Source organism: Mus pahari, chromosome 15 (genome assembly GCF_900095145.1).
Source record: "Mus pahari chromosome 15, PAHARI_EIJ_v1.1, whole genome shotgun sequence".
NCBI lineage: Eukaryota > Metazoa > Chordata > Mammalia > Rodentia > Muridae > Mus > Mus pahari.
In genome coordinates, this window is record NC_034604.1 from 67,224,092 (window position 1) to 67,242,025 (window position 17,934).

General features: G+C 49.9%; 1 protein-coding gene across 4 annotated transcripts in view; it reads right to left on the minus strand.

Moving 5' to 3' along the window:
• Mapk4 (mitogen-activated protein kinase 4) overlaps positions 1-17,934 on the minus strand; it is a 137,969-nt gene that overhangs the window by 42,277 nt on the left and 77,758 nt on the right. The window lies entirely within an intron of this gene.

Consider the following 17,934-nt stretch of genomic DNA (forward strand, 5'->3'; position numbering starts at 1 on the left):
CCCTAGGGCTAACACGTGCAGATTGGGGGTGGGAATCATCCCTTTTGACCTTTGAGAAATTAATCTGTTATGCTTTCCAGACACACACACACACACACACACACACACACACACACACACACACACACACACCTGCACTAGCTAGGAAGGCTGAGAGTCAAGAGGAGCTAGCTATAGATGAAAACGAAGACTCTGGAATCTGGAATCTTGTTTTCCCATGAGGGTTCTTTCCTTATTTTGCAAACGCCTTTGAATACTTTAAGAAAATATTCGCCGCAGACTGAGATGGAATAGCATCTGTGTTCTTTGCTTTCTGCATAGGTGGCAGATACACACATATAGAACTGCAGGAAAACTCTCCTGTCACTCACAGAAAAGGAGCCATGTGCCCAAAAGTCAGTGCTACATCTCGGCCAGCACGGCAAGCCCATGTCAGAGCGCCTGGGATCTAACTGCTTAAAGCAGTTGGGCACATCTGTATTTGACCATTCTCCTTTGGTGACTGCTACCTCAATTTGCAGGGCTGGGGTATTAGGTGGTAAGGGGAAAGCACCACAAATCCTAGCCGGGTCAGCTCAGATCTGACGTAAGACAACATAGTGACTTCAAGAGGGTGGCATGTCCCCCAAGCATACAAAGTTCATAGGACACAGAGAGAATTTTGTACCCAGGACAGAGGGAATCTGGTCAGACTCCTATCTATCCGAAGTCTCATCATAGTGCAGGGCCCCATGTGAGTCCACATTCCCATCTGGACTCTGTATGACTCTACAAATAACAAACGAAACAAGGCAACCATGAGCTTAATGCTCCAAAATTTATAGCACGCACGAGTGTGAGAGTATATGAGTGTGTGCAAATGAGTATGCAATGAGTGTGCATGCACATGTGAATGTGTGTATGAGTTTGAGTGTGTATGCACATGTGAATGCATATGAGTGTATATGAGTGTGTATGTGAGTGTGCAAGTGAATGTGTGAAAATGTATGAATGTGTGTATGAGTGAGTGTGTGTGAGTGTGCAAGTGAATGTGTGAAAGTGTATGAACGTGCGTATGAGTGAGTGTGTGTGAGTGTTTGAGTGTGTGTGAGTTTAAGTATGTGTGTGAGTGCTTATGAGTGTGAGAGTGTGTATGTGCTTGCATGTGAATGTGTGTGTATGTGTGTATATGAGTGTGTGTGTTTGTGAGTGTGTGAGAGTGTGTGTGAGTATGTGTGTGTGTGGCATACAAATGATCAATTGTATCCTATTGAGGACTGTACATTCAGGTACACGTGTGTGTATGTGGAAGCTATAAGTTGATCCCAGGTGCCTTCTTCAATAGTTTCTCTGCCTTCTTCTCTGAGACATGGCCTCTCGCTGTTCCTGGAACTCCCTGATTGGCTGGATTGGCTAGCCAGCAAGCTCTGGGGAGCCCGTCTCTATTCCCTAGCTCTGGGGTCACAGGTTCATATGTGGCTGCTGGGGAACTGAACTTAGGTTCTCATGCTGGGTGGCAAGCACATTATAGAGTGTGCCACTTCCTGAGTTGTGCCATCCCCTGTCCTGCCCCCTCTGAGGATTTCTGAACAAGGACATTTGCCAAGGCTCTGGAGCACAGAAAGCGCTTGCTCTACAGATGTCAGCTGTCACAACTGCTGTCCAGCAATTCCTCATCTGAATGAGATGGCCAGACTCTTTTGATAGCCTGTCAACTTTACAGCAGTTCCCCTCTGAAGCTTTTATTGGACCCAGAGGCCAAACGATCATAGACTTGACAAAACTCCAGACTTGGGAACAGTCTGAGTGAACAGGTCCCATTTTCCTTAACTGCACACAGTACTCCTCCTAGGCTCATGCGACTAAGAGTCACTATCAGCCATTATTGGGTTGGGCCAGGCTTCTAAGCATTCTATTAACCAACTCCATTAGTGACTGACACCTGCCCCCCACTCCCCACGGTGTCCCCAAGTGCTAAGAGCATGCCATGTCGTCCAGTCTCAGGTGAAGGACTCTGAGACTTTGTGAGTGCTAGCACAGAGACCAACCCTTGGCTAAGGGAATACTCTTCACTGGGTGTGCAGATGGCTGAGCCACTCTGGGGGTTGCTGAGACACACACACAGCGCCACAGTCTGTGTGCAATAAAGTCCTCATAGACATCTAACTCAGGGAACTCAACCTGCACGGACACACGAGCGCATGTGCTTGCATGCGTGCGTGCGTGCACACACACAGCTCACTCGGGCAGTCAGGTCAGACAACTCCACCGGAGCTGGAGTTTCTTGCAGTTCCATGTGTTCGGTCCCCAAGGGCACTGCAGAGGGAGCTAATGACATATATCTCCCTTTGAGAAGAGACACGCAAGCCTCCTCTTTCCAGCTCCTGCTGGGCGCTAAACAGAGACTGAAATGTCTCAAAGGAAGAGTTGTTGGCAATTGGGGCTGCAATGTGGATAATCTGTGAATAATTAAGAAGGACTTCATTTATTTTTAAATCCTTTTCTCTCCCTGACCACGGTGGGAGGGACTATCTTCCTGGTGCATGCGTCCGACTCTTTCTCAGTGCTCAGCTAGAGGACACAGGGGACATGTCACCTTGGGGAGACTCTACTCCACCAGCATCTTCCTCCTGGGTGTCTAAATGGACCCGTTTCATTCTCACCCTGCTTCTTTGATGGTGCCTTTCAGATCCCTTCCGCTGGAAGAGTGTGTGGGCTGTTTTTCCCTGTGTATGAGTGCAAGGCTCATAAACGCTTCATGCCACGCCCCCTAATCATGCAGGCAAAGCCCAGCGCTTGAACTTCAACCTCCTCAGCATCTTCTGTCACTCCAATACTAACTACCTCTAAGAAGTTCAACAGCCTATGTGGATGGCTTTCCTCCAAGTATTCTGTCCCCACCCGAGTTGCCTGTCACCTGTCTGTTCCCAAACCGCTTCTCTTTGACCGTTCCTTTTCTCTAGTTCCTCTGTAACATCTACTGCGAACCTCACCACCCTTTCCCACAGACTGCTGGCTATGAAGCATCCTTTCAAACAGGTCTCAGTTCACTTCTAGCATGATATGCCATAAAGCAGGGCTATTCACCGCCCCTCAGAGGGGCAGGTGGCACTTAGATGCGTCCCTGGGTAGTGGAGTAGGTCCAGTAGCAGAGGTTGGTCATCATCATGAGGAGGTGACAGTCCAGAGCTGCTCAGAATCCCAGCTATGATTTCAAACCAAGGACTTGGCATTCACTGTAGGAGACGGAAAGGTTAACCTATTCAACTGCGCTCAGATGACAGGCAGCGAGACGAATGTATGTAGCTCTCCCAAGGGCAGCGCACTCTCCAGCAGTACCATAGAAAACAACGTGATAAACACAGAAATAAAAACCGCTAGCCTAGGCCTTCCTGAGAGTGGAACCCCAGTTTCGACGGGTTTCTCATGGACGGCTTCTCAGAACGCCAGTGAGTTATTCTCTCACTACGTAGCCTTTTCACAGATGGAGGCCAACCAGAGGTGAGGTGGCATATGCCACCTGTCCCTTTCTGGGATCCCTGGGGCTTGGGTTTACAAATTGGCTTTGGAAAATCTAAATTTAGATTCACCCCTCTGCCTGCTCAGCGCCTCCCCAACCTCATGCTGTTGACTTCAGCAGGAACCAGTCTCCTGTGAGACACTGGCATTTCTTAGCTCCTGCCTCCTTCCTTCTTTCAGACCCCCCCTCCCCCAAACCTGCAGTTAATTCTTCGATGGGGCTGTAGGCTGCACAGTGCCAGGTGAAACTATCTATGCCACACTTGGGGCCTGACTGTGTCCAAGGTTCATGAGTGAAGATCAGGAAGCCATTTCTATAAAGGGCCAAAATCATGTTCTTGTGGTCACTCTTCCTTCAGGTGAGCTGACTACTCATGGAGGTTCTGCCCAGTGTTGCTTCTAGCTGACACTACCTACCTACCCAGGTCACTCTTGCCTCCTGCATATGAATAGGAGCCACATCTGGTTGAGCCAGGGAGAAGCTGTCTCTAACCCAGGCCTCCCAGTCTCAGGGCTGTGAACATTTGGGTCCAGGTCATTGTCAACAGGTCCCCTCCTGACCACTGGCCTCTGTTCACTCCACGCCAGTAGTATTCTGCAATGTCTCCCAACACTGACAGCCAAGTCGGCTCAGCTGAGTTGCTGGTCTGCTGGGAAGTTTCACCAGAGATGGGTTAGCGTTGAAGAGGCCAGCTGGTACTTGACTCGGTGTCTCTCAGAGGGTCTCAGTCACGCTTTCTGACAAGACTGGAGTCACATGCGTGAAGGCTAGCTAAATTAGTCTCTACCAGGATCACCCATGTGATCTACATGGGTCTTGCTTGGGGTCAGCAGCTCACTTCTTGTTTTGTGGGGCAATTACTATTATTATGTGTATTATTGTGTGCACAATGTCATGTGACTGTGGGCACAGTTGTGTCAGAGCATACCTGTGAGGGCCAGACAACTTTGTGGAGTTCGTTCTCCCCTTGCACCTTTATGTGGAATATGCAGATTGAATGCAAGTTGTCAGATGTGTATAGCAAGTCCCTTTAGCCACTGAGCCATCTTACCAACCCTGATGCTAAGGTTAATCCCGTCATGTGTGAATGGTACTCCCTAGTTGCCATGGCTACCTACCACACAGTCCCTAAAATCCTAGAGGACAACTGTACTTCTCAAACCCAAACCCACTGAAAACCCTGAATCTAAACAGATGTCATCTGAGGGCAGAAATTGACACTGGATCAATTCCTGAAAAATAAGCTTTAAAGAAAAGCTTTCTGGGAAAAAAAAAACAAAAAACAAAACAAAAAAAACCTTTCTCCCCAAGGAGCAAGAAACCCTATCTCCTGTCTGAGGACACAATTGTAGAGGAATCAATGTTGATGTAATTGATGTAATGTTGATCTGAGATGCTGTGCAGAAAAACCAGAAGACCAAACCCAGCACACTACAAGTGGCAGATGAACAGCAGTGTTTTTTGAGTGGCCATGAGTAGCTGAGCCACATCTATAGGTACCCAACTCCAGCCTTCTTGTCAAGAGAGATGGTCAAGTCCACTATTAATCCACTCTAATGACAGACATTTAGGGTTCCTGGGACACAGTCACACCACCCACCATGGGCTGCAGCTTCCTTATCAAGTTTCCTTAAGATTATATCCTTGGAGGCTAGAGAGTTGGCTCAGTGGTTAAGAGCACTGAGTTCAAATCCCAGCAACCACATGGTGGCTCATGACCATCTATAATGTGATCTGGTGCCCTCTGCTGGCATGCAAATGTGCATGCAGATGGAGTACTCATATACATTAAATAAATAAATAAATAAATAAATTAATTAATTAATTAATTAATTAATTAAAAGAAGGTATGCTCTGGGGCACCCTGAGAAAGGAGATGAAGACCCCTGCTGTCCTCCTTTCTCCAAGTAGGAGAAATAAATTAATAAATTCTTTTGTTAATAAAGCAACAGAAGGCTTTAATAAAATGGTTTTGCTTGAGGAACATCAGACCTGTGGTGGAAGGAGGTGACCATCCATAAAAGAGCAAATTAGAGCCTGCAGGCTTTGCTTACTTCTTCTTTATTATTATTATTAATGGTGGTGGTGGTGGTAGGATTTTTTTGTTTTTGTTTTTTGAGAGGTCTCGCTATGTAGCTATAGCTGTCCTAGAACTCACTACGTGGACTAGGCTGGCTTCAAAGTCACAGAGACCCACCTACCTCAGCCTCCCAAATGCTGAGATTAAAGGTGTGTGACATGAAGCCTGGCCTTAATTCTTTTCTAGAACATTGTATCCATCCAGGAGAACAAAGACCTCCCGGGATTTTCAACACACTGAAATAGCAAGGAGAGAAACACTGGCTCTCCATGGAAGGTTCAGTCCCAACCTGGGGAGGCTGAGGAAAAGGGACAATCTGGGTTCCCTTGTATGAAGTGTGGCTTCCGGTCTCCATGGAAACAGTGGCAGCTGTGCAGAGACACCTGCCTCGCCTGAGACTGGGCATGTGACTTGTCAGGGAGGTAGGCTGTGTTGGAAAGATTCAATTCTGACTTTCGATGCCTCCTGCATTTAACTTTCGTAGTTTAAAGGCAAAACTTCCTGCTTCCTCTCTGTAAAGGAAGGAGATCAAGGACAGTAGAACCTGGAGCTACTTTCTTTGGGAGGAGAAGGGATGACATGGGGGTCTTGCGATGTGGCCCAAGCTGTCCTCGAACTCATAGTCCCCTGACTTCATCCTGAGCACTTGAGGTACATGCCACCATGCCACCATGCCCAGCGTCTAACTCAGCACAACAATGACTTGGGCAGCTAGTAGGTGAGGTCTGTTTGTGGCTGGCGTTGTTGGCTATATTCTGAAGGGAAACCAGAACGTCCAGGTGCTGGGTTTTGGAAGGCAGCGTCTCCCTCTTTAATTCCTTCGGGGCCCCACTGCCTTTCCTAAGTTAGGAGCTTACTCTCTGCGAGCCCACATGCAACACACAATCCTGAGAAGAGCCAGAGTTTGCCCCAGATCTTTCCTAGCAAACTTGAGGCGTCCACAATAGAATCACATCCTCCTCGCCCAGAGCCCAGGGTAAGGATGTGCTAAGGTTATGTGACCACAGAATCTGAATTACCTTGGGTTTTTGTTTTGTTTCTTTATTTCAGAAAAGGCAAATGTGCTCCTTCAACTCCAGCACATGCCAGTGGAAGACATTAACTGTCAATCCTTACCTCCTTCCTTTTCCTCTGAGACAGGAAAACCAGAATCTTTCTCCAACATCACCCCACTGACAACGCCTCTGCCCACTGCCAGAGTTGGAGCTCAGGCAGGGGCTCTCTGCACCCCGACTGTGAGCTCCCATCACTGTGATATGCCCCTTTTTTTTATTTCTGGGACCATCTCAGCTTTGCTCCCAGACACCCAGCTCAGCTCATCGAGCACTTAGTGATGGTCCACTAGGGGCCGGCACGATCCCATACCTTCCACAAGACCTGACTTGACACTTCACACAAACAGGAGTTGACACCACTGCCTGTCTAATGAGACTTCACAGCACAGCACAGGCCTGGTAAAGAGGGGGCTGGATGGGTATGACCTACCACTTCCTGTGAAATTGAAGAGGAGAAACTGACTTTCTAAGGTCATAGGGTAAAGTGGCGGGTGGGTCCCAGCAAACTTGAGCATGCTTTATCAGTGAGGGACTCCTCATCCTCCTTGCCCAAGTCACTTGGGAACCAACTTGGGAACCTTCGTAAGCACGCGTCTCCAGTCTTAGATTCCGCTTATCAGCCATGTAAGATGTCTTTTTAAAAATTTCTTTTTAGATTTTATTTTATGTGTGTGAGTGTTTTGCCTGAGTTTATGTATATGTAGCCATATATGCCTGGTGCCCTCAGAAGTCAGAAGGTGGCGTGGGATTCCCTGGAACTGAACCTTAGTCCTCCTTAAGAGCAGGTGTCGTCAGCACCGCGGTCAGATCCCTTTCTTCTGCTGCACCCCTACCCCACCCCCCGCCCCCACAACATTTTGCTCTCTGCCTTATCCTTATACATCCTTATCATCCCTGGTGCCCGGAAGCTTTCCCTCCTACTTCCCCTGGCTCTTCTCACGCCGCCCTTAAGTCTAAGCTTTAACATCCCCTCCTCCACAGAGGGCCCCCCCCCCAGGGACCATAGTCCCCCACCCACCCCCCAGCAGACTAGCTATCTGCTCAGGCCCGGTGCCCATCATCCTGTCTCAAGGCAGCTTTCTCTCTTCCTGTTTCGGCTTTAATAGCTGGTGCCCAGTGTCGGCTGGAAGCTTGGTGTGGGAGGCTGGGAGCACCCTGAGAAGCATCATGCCCTGGTTAATCCAAACCTCCTTCCTTCCCACAGGGGACGCAAGCACACAGGAGAATATGTCTCAGACCTTACCCGAGTCGCTTGCTGGACTCGGTGCCTTTAAGTTTCTCAGACTTCCCGCCAGTCACACTCGCTGCCCAGTTAATGCATGCACACAGCTGTCCGCCCTTCCCGGGTGAGCACAATCATTTACAGGGGTGCACTCGGGGGCCAAAGGAAGCGTCAGAGCGTTCCTTTTCTCAGCAACCGCGTCTGCCCGTCCACAAGTGACCAAGGTGGCATTTTGACAGCTTGAGTAAGAAAGCATTAATTTGTAGGCCATTCAGGGATCTTGCTGTTGAGTAAATCTGGGGACTGGGAGCCAGGAGGCCTGGATTCTAGTGCTGGGAGCTGGGAGCGCTCCACAGCAAAGCTCGGATCTTTGGGGGGAAGGGAATCAACCACTTGCCCCGCCTATTCACAAGAAGAATAAAGGTGAGCCGGGGCGTGGTGGTGCACGCCTTTGATCCCAGCACTCGGGAGGCAGAGGCAGATGGATTTCTGAGTTTGAGGCCAGCCTGGTCTACAGAGTGAGTTCCAGGACAGCCAGGGCTACACAGAGAAACCCTGTCTCGAAAAACCAAAAAAAAAAAAAAAAAAGAATAAAGGCCATCGGTGAACAGACTGCCCCAAGAAAGATGCGCCAGGGAACAGCACGATCAGTGTATCAAATCTCAAACCTTCCACAGTAACCCACACTGGGCTCCGGGGTCAGGGATATCCTTTCACGGGACTTGGTCATATCGCAACATCCCTCTAATACCAGAGGCCTTTCACAAGGCAAAAAGTGAGTAGCTGTCCCATGAGTCACTGGGCTTGCATTGAGCCTCTTTTGAGAGAGGGGATGGAGGGAGGAGCCTGGAGGGACCTTCAGATCACATTATCTGCATCTTTCTCCCAGCATGCACTGAGACACCCAGCTGGGGCGGGGCACAGAGAAAGGAGTCTACCAGTAAGCTTGTCCACACTGCCTGTGTTCGCACACACTCTACCCTGCCACCACACACCAAACACCCACTCTCCTGTCCGTTGTAGCATCTCCTTTGTGGAAAAGGTTTTAAAACTAGAGAGTCAGAACTGTGTGTCAGAGAAAGCCCGACAGCGACGGGAACCTGAGCAAGGTCTCATTTTGCCTCTTGGTCTATCAGGAGATGCTAAGGAATATCACAGGTCTCCTGGGGTGATGTGATCCTGCAAAGGCACTCCGTACACACACATGCACGCATGGACGGACGGACGGATGGACGGATGGACGGACGGACGGACGTGCGTGTGCGGACGTACGCACGCACAAACAAGCCTCTAGGTCTCGCCGATAGTCCCTTGGGAGGGACAGGTTATTCAGGTGAGGAGCCCCAGGAGGAAGAAACCAAGGCAAACAGAGATGAAGAGAAGGATGTGGGAGCCAGGAACACTGCAGATGGAGCAGAGTAAGCAGTGGCCTTGACCGCAGTTGCTTGCTAGGAGAAACGTGTGACGCCGGCTTCCTACCAGCAGTTGCGCCTTTTCCCTAGCTCATCTTGGCATCACTTGAAGGAAGCTGTGACTTAAGTGCTAGCCATTCCTACTAAGTGCAGTGGGAACGAAGCCTTGCCACAGCTGGGTGGGGAAGCCAAGGCTCAGAGAAGGAAAAGGACTTTCCCTAGGTAGTGTGTGAGTCCTACCCCACCCGGGGAGACCTGATTCCCACCCTACCCAGAGAGACCTGAACACTTGAATGTCTATCTGTGCATCTCAGGGCACGGATGGCAGAATGAAGATATAAGTCCGCCCAAGTCTAGATGGTGAACCAGTGGACAAGTGGAGACTCAAAGAGGCATCACCAAAAAGACCGGCCTAGCCAGGGGAGCGGCGCACCGAAGCTGCATCCCTAAGGCACCCTGCTCCACCAGCACCCAGTTTCTTGCCCACGCACACACTCAACAGTTTGTTCGATATTTATGTAACCCTGAAAACGGTCCTTGAAACTTCCAAGTCTTAGGAGGCTCACTCCAACCTCTACATGGGAATGCCTCTATTCTGAGGAAACAGCCCCATCCAGACCCCCTTGACCTTTGGGTGACCATAACTGCCAGGATGCTGGTCTTTTCCCCCAAAGGGGATATGTAGGGCTGGTACCCAGCACTATATTTGGCTCCTGGGGTCAGGGCAGGGTCTGATGGTTAAAATTAGCTCTATGTCAACTGAGTCTGAGGAGAGCCTGGAAAAGACTCTCTCCTCCTTTCAGGTATAACCAAGACAGTGAATGGCTCAGGTGTGGACAGTTGTATACTACAACCATCCACAGGAATCTAACCACTCAGAGATCCGGTGACATAAACCAGTGTGGGGCCTCGTGTTAAGAGGAGCAGCCAGGGGGAGAGAGAACAGGGATCAGAGAGGGAGCATTGGGATTGGGAGGAAAGACTACGGAAGCCTCACACACCTGAGAGCCGGCTCCCTTCTGCATGGCACCTGCTACATACCCCCCCCCCACCTCCCTGGAGTTTCTGATGCCCACTGGTGAGGTGCTCACTGCAAAAGACGCTGGAACCTGGGCATAGCTAGCAGCAGCGGGATCCATGTGAACCCAATCTGAACAGTTCTCCCTGGATCAGGGACTGGGTTCCCACCAACATGATAGAAGGAGTCAGCTGAGACTGCAGGATGGGACTGGTACCCAGGCCCCGGCTGGTGTCCCAGAGGAGAGTCTGGCCAGCGGTGGGCAGGAAGGTGACACATTCTCTCCACCCTTTCCTATCCACCTGCTCCCAGCCAAGAACTCTGGGAGTTACTGAGTCTTGAAAACCAGCCTGAGCCAGGTGGGCTCTCTCCTTTTGGTATGCTTGGAAGCCCTGATGCACCAGGAAGGACAGGCAAGTGGGGTAGGGCTGGGGGGGGGGGAGCCCAGGAAAGGCTGTGTGTACAGACGCTGTGTCCAAGTTGCCTTCACCAGGGCTATGGGAGCAGGCAGCCTGGGGTCTGAAGGCAAAGACACAGCACTGGGCTTCTGCATCGTGTCCAGAGCTGCACCCAGAAGAAGAAGCAAGCAGGGTGGGGCAGTGGTATGCCGTCAAAGAGGAGTGAGACACCACCACTCCAGAGCTGGTTGTGTTCCACCTCAGGCAAGCTGAGGATACTTCTGCTCACTGGGGAACACGGAGGAGACAGAGGCCTGAGTGAGTCAAAAGAAGGGCTTTATGAACCAGGGTCTGTTTTTACCACTAGGTAAATAATTTTCTTTTTTTTTTGCTAATGATGCAGATTGTTTCTACTTCTGAAGCTGAAACTGCAAAGTGGGATTTTGAATATGGGCAGAAATAAAGGTTCACAATCCCCCTGGTTCCCAGGGCCAAATGTCCCCCTGCTCCTTCGAATGGGGAGCAAAGGTACCTGGGAGCAAAGGTAGGACTGTCTTAGTGCCTGGGCCCAGGACAGTGGTTCTCAACCTTCTTAAGCTGTACGGCTTTAACACAGTTCCTTGTGTTGTGGTGACCCCCAACCATACAATTATTTTCATCGCCACTGCATAACTGTAATTTTGCTAGTTACGAATTGTAATGTAAATATTTTTTGGAGATAGAGGTTTGCCAAAGGGGTCATAACTCCATGGGTTGAGAACCGCTGGCCTGGGACCCCTCTCAGCTTGGAATTCTATCATTGTCTACCTCTGCTCAAGGCCTGGTTGTGTGGCCCCTCACAGGGCTGTGACCCTGGGAGCCACAGGCCTGTGACCCTGGGAGCCACAGGGCTAGAGTATCTCTCTATTCATGCCATGACTTGTCGCAGCAGGGTAGAGCACATTCTTTTCTTCCTCCTTGTAAGGGAAGCATAGAATCAGTGGGATCCTCCGATGAGCATGTTTTAGAATAAGCCCCACCGCCCTCTGCCATCTCCTGCTGCGAGTCGCGCCCCTCTCTCCTCCCGCTTTATTTCCAAATAGCATCTTTCCTTATTCTCGCCTGAGATCCCCTCACAGTACCTCCACTTAGACCTGCATCTGTGTTCTCAACTGCAACTTCTCCGTGAACTGCATGGTCTGGAGTGATCCTCCCTAGTTACCACACTCCTAGACCATGAAAGACTCTGTGTTTGGAGCCACCGTCACCTTCTCAGGGGAAAGGACACCTTCAGACTTGGGGCTTCCTTCTTGTTCACAGCACACATACCTATGACAGCTGGCCCACTCTCTCAGCTGGGTCGTCTTCTATTAGAGAATCCCAAGTAAAGTGTGGTGGCCACTTTACCCCGATGTACCCAGCTGTGTATGGCTTCAAGCATGTTAAAAGGTGACTCTGGGTAGGACTGGGGTGAGGACCTGAGGATGGAAAATGCTTTGCAAAAGGGCTCAAGGTAGTGGTTTTTGAAGGAGCATCTCTTGGAGGGTGTGATCGGGCAGGGGAGACACACGGTCAGGACATTGGACAAGAGCAGGAGGCCTGAGGGGAGCAGAGTGAGAAAGCAGCTGAGAGTTGAGCAGCAAATGTTGGGGTGTATTTAGAGATCACAACAGAAGAGTGGCTGTGGAGGGCAGGGGTTGTGTGAGAGCTGACATGGGCTGTGTGTGTGTGTGTGTGAGAATGAGACTGTGTGTAGCAGGTTGTACGGGGCTATGGGTATAGAGCACAGAACATGAGTGGTCTCATGGGAGGAGGTGGTTGGCTGTGGACTCCTTGTAACTGTACACTCTCTTGGGCATCACCTGCAGGCAGGATGTCAGACAGTACAGTTAGGAGTCCACTGAAGCAAATCCAAACCTAGAGAGCAGAGCCATTCTGAACAGTTCTCACTTTGCCTTTTCCTCGCTCTGGCTATCAGATCACACACTGAGAAATTCAGGATGCTACATTCAGGTTGTTTCCGAGACTGAAGACCAACCGTCCCCCTCAGACTGACTTTTCTATCTTCCCTCTTCAGCTGCAGCCACAGCGCAAGAAACCGCGTAGGTCGTGAACCTCTGAGTGAGCCCTTCGCGCAAATGGTTTTGTTCAATTCTTCTGGAAGTCTCAGCTGCTGTAGACAGCTCTTTTATTGTTTGCTAACCCCGCGGATAGCAATAAAAGTAAAACGAAAACAGATTTGCAAAGCAACTTTCCACTGTCCAAGGCACTTGCCCGTGGTACTATTTAATATTTAATGTTTTTCATACAATATTTATTTAGCAGCCCCGTGTTCCAGGCAGCAGGGATTCAGGTGCACATAAAGCAGACCGTGAAAGTTCCAGTTCAGAGGTGGAGAGGCCGACGTGACACAAAGTTTGGCTAGAGCTCATGTCTGACTGGGAAGCCCACAGAGTCAAGAGTCGAGTTAAGAAGAGGACCAATTACTTGGGGGAAGAATGGCAGACTTCCTGAAGAGGTGACATTTAAGTGGAGACTTGAGGAGTGAATCTGGGCTGAGAGGCGGAGGTACTTGGGGCAGGATGTCAGCATTATGACCTTGAGAAGTAAGTCGGATGCCGGAGGAATGGGGAAGTCTGGTGAGATGGATCCTGACAGCCATTGGTGGAAAAGTGAGGCCAGGGAGAAGGTCAGCCTGGGGTGTGAGGACCTGCTTACTCTTCGATTGTTTCCCCTTTGAGAAAGAAGGGGTCTGATGTACCAGGAAACTCTGGGGAGAGAGGCCACCGGAGGACCTACGGGCAGCCCTTGCACAAGACTCTGTGGTTTCATCTCCATCTTACAAATAGAGAAACTGAGGCTTGAGTCCGTACATCTGGAAAGGGGTGGGACAGTCTACTGACACTTAACAACTAGTACTCAGCTACTAAATGAATTAAGTGTCCCAGTTCCTAGGGGCTGTCATGCCAGCCGAACGATGTTCCAAATGACATGTCCAGCTTGTGAGCGGTCAGTGCCCGTGCCTTCGACATGAGACTGCTCTTCTCCCACCATTCCCGTTCATGAAAACGGGACAACAACCAGCTTTTAAACGGAGCGGTAATTGGCTACCACAGCCACAGGGAAGGGGCTAGACATGGTGCTTAATAATCATATACAATCCATCCTAGCTCTCTAGCAATGCCGTCTCTCTGAGGCTGGAGCAGGAGTGTTGCATGAGAAATTTGAAGGCCATTTTTGAAGCGCATCCCCCCAGGCATTTAATCCCCCCCTCTTTGATGGAATTGCTTTAATACCTAGGCAGCGTCCTTACCTGCCCGCAGCTTGTCGGGTGCCATGTCTTGCTCCCACCACTCCCATCTTGTGCTTCCCCCGGCCTGCAGATCTCTGATCTCCCCCCTCACATCTTCCTCTAGTGACATTTCCCCTCTGTGACTCCATGCCCCTATCACCAGATCCTCCCTAGATATCTGACCTCAGCAAGGCTGCAGAAGAGGACAGAGAGTAAAAATGGGAGACTGCAAATGGTGTAAAGGACCCTCTCAGCCTGGTCCCAGGGTGCCTCCTGCTCTTTTCTCTCCTGACATGTCCACCTCTAGTGCCTTTTCAAATGAGTCATCTCTCCCCTTTTTCCTAACCTTGGTAAGATTTGAGTCCAACCGTCTACACTGACACACCAGGGTTCTCCTCCAAGGGAGTCTATAATTTCCACTTTAGTTCTAACTATGAAAATCTATGGCCCGGTGATGAAAGGTTGAACATCACTTGGGCTCTTTGGGGATGTTGTCCCCGGCAACTTAAAAGATTGTATCCTCGGGGCTAGAGAGATGGCTGAGAGGTTAAGGAGTACTACTGGCTGCTCTTCCAGAGGACGCTGGTTCAACCTGCAACACCTACATGGCAGCTCACAATGGTCTGTAACTCCAGTTCCAGGGAATCCGACACCCTCATACATACAGACAGACATGCAGGCAAAACACCATTGCACATAAAAAACAAAAAAGAGAACCGGGCGGCAGTGGTGCATACCTTTAATCCCAGCACTCAGGAGACAGAGGCAGGTGACTCTCATGAGTTCAAGACCAGCCTGGTCTTATAGAGTTCTTGGCAGTTGGGGCTACGCATAGAAACCCTATCTCGAAAAATCAACCAATCAAACAAACAAACAAACAAACAAACAAATAAATAAATAATAATCATTAAAAATTTAATATAATAAAGTCTATAGCCTGAACTTCAGGAGAAAGACAGGGAAGATCCGGGAGCCCTCGGAGAGGCCTGAGGAGAGGACGGTGTGACTGGAGTACTGGGTGTGCCAGCCCCTGGAGCTGCGGCATACTCTCCCATCGCCAGGCCACTCAGAGGTGTCAGCTGGCATGTCACACTCATTTGGAACTCTCCTGATATATGGACAAGTGTGATTTTGTTCCGAGGCATCTTCGCCACTTGGTGCTTCCAATCTGAAAGTCACCTTTCGTGTTCCCACTCCACACACCTCCTACATGACCATCTAACGGCAGCTCTCCCTCCTCCTGCAACATGCCCAGGTGTTGTATCCAGAGGAGGCTGTTACCAGGGCAACCCATCATGGGCACCACTGGACGCTAACACGTTCTGCCACCGTCTTCCCTCTTCACACCACATGCAAAGCGATCTAAGCCAAGTCTCCAAGGCGGAGTCCATCCTACTGAGCAGCAGCTCCGAAGGTGGAGATAGGGCACAGATGTGCCGAGCCATGGCTAGTCAGGCACTGGTCGCCCCTCCACGTGACAACAGGGGTCTAATCCATGTTAACTCTCAGCTGTGGAGATGAGTGGTGGGAAATGATCACAGGGCAAGAGATTTTCACACTCCAGAAAGGCCAGAGTTCAGAGACTCGGTCCAGAGTGCAGGTGGGTCAGTTGAAGCAGGGTGCAAGATCAGCTAGGGTGATGCTGTCAACCCCAGGACACACAGAGGCCCAGACTGAGGCCAGCAGGTGCAAAGAGGGGTTAAGAAGGGAGAATTCCTTAAAGCTGGTATTAATGTACTGCGCTTTCCTTCCCAACCACTGGCCTCTCTGAGCAGAAAAGACCCCACCATCTTCTCTAAACCCCAGGAAGGCAGAAGTTGTTCCAAGCTATGGTGAGTAATAAGATACGGGAGGAAATTTAGAGAGAAGTGATTTTTAGAAAAAAAAAAAAATCAGTGGCTAGGGAGATGTTCAGTTAGCAAAGTGTTTGTTGGGCAAGCACAAGGAGCTAGGTTTGATCTTCCTTGTAGAAAGCTGGGCACAGTGGCACATGCATATAACTCCAGCGCTCGGGAGGCAGAGACCCAGGCTGCTGTGTGTCTGTGTTAAGGCCAGTGAAAGACAAGGTAGCAGTTATCACTCTGCAAGACCGTCCATCCACAGCACGCCTTGTAAGCAAGGAGAGAAGGTTAGGACCCCAAACTAAGCCAGCTAAGCATCCGAGCCCACGCTGCCTCCCAGATCAGCTGCTGCGACTCGAGCAAGGACCCAAATATGGTCGTTGGATAACCTGTTAATGCATAGCTGACGGGGCCTCCTGGGGCTCCTGGTTCAGTGGACCTGGGAGGAGACTGGAGAATCTACAGCCTAGGTGAGGCCAGTAGTGCGAGTGCGGGGACAGACTTTAAAAACTATTGACTGGGGAGGGGGGGGCTTAAAGAAGGAAGGATGGATGGGTATGAGTTCAGAGTCCCCTCTTCCAAGACATAGCATAAAAACAGAGCTGGGGAGTGTGGCTCAGTGGTGGAGCTTCCATATGTGTCCATCCCAGAAACACATATGCACGCACATGTACACATACAATACACATACATATACAGATAATACATACACATGCATACATAATACATAATACACACACAGACACATGCACACACACAGATACACACACACACACACACACACACACACACACACACACACACCTCTTTCTTATCCCAAGAAAGTAAAGGCAGCTACCACAATGATGGGTAATGCAGGCCTTTTGTCTCACTGTGAAGGTTCAAGTTTGAGGCTGGTTACCAGTGACCCCCATAATCTCCTACATAGTGTTAACCACAAGGCCCACCCAGGCTTGAACCACTATAGAGTTTGAGCCCAATTACCATGTTCCCTGCTCTGCCAGACCGCAGGCCAGAACTATGGCTCAGTGATGCTGAACTCCTGGTAAACAAAGCTAATTAAATGATAGGCATCGCTGTTTTGGCTGCTTCCCTGGGTTTATCTTTAGGTGAAACTGTTCCTAAGAAACTCACTGCTTGCCTTGGTAAGCTTTGAAGTAGGCAATGGCTTGGGATTTTATTTCACTTGGTATATCAGTGTGGTCATTTTATAGAATAAGGCACAGGAAGCCAGCAGAACCCACACACCAGCCAAGGTTTTTCTAAGCCAAATTTAAAGCCAGTACTTTGTAGTTTAATTTAGAATGATCAACTGAGCAGTCACCCAAGCCCTATTTCTTAAAATTCCCTCGGGTGGAGCTCTTCAGCTTCTGTGCTTACCGCGTAGGCTGGCTTTCAGAGTCTTCAAGTAAATTTCCTCTTCCCAAATATACAATAATTTGTTTTCCCTGACAGGCAACAGCAGCCATACAGTGAAGAAAATAATTAGTAAATTCATTAATTAGGATTCTGTGACATCCGGACACCTTCCCACCAGAGGAGAGGTGTCCGCCTGGGAAGGCTCTCACCACCTGAGCCGGTAAGGGAGCCATCTTTGCTCTGGGTCACCAAGGCTCCAGTAGGCACCTGTGAGAGTGTGGACTGCAGAAGCAACACAGCTTCTGGGACAGACAGAAGCAACACAGCTTCTGGGACAGACCCAGATATCCAGCCACCTTCCCTGACAGAGAAAAGGTGGCCACGTGGGAAGGCTCTGTCCTCCAGAGCAGGTGGGAGAGCCATATTGTGTTCAGGGTCCCTCGGAGACGAGTCTGTGCAGGTGAGTGTGCAAACTGCAGAGGGGACATATCTTCTGGGACAGGCCCCATTTCTGGCCCACATCTTCAGCCAGGAGGCAGGTCTGAATGCCAGACCTCTGTGCACCTTCTCTGCAAGAGGAGAGCTTGCCTGTGGAGAGTACTCTGACCACTGAGACTCAGGAGAGAGCTGGACTCCCAGGACTGCTGACAGAGGCTAACAGAATCACAGGAGGAACAAGCTCCAACCAGAGACAGCTATAACAACTAACTCCAGAGATTACCAGATGGCAAAAGGCAAATGTAGGAATCTTACTAACAGAAACCAAGACCATTCACCAT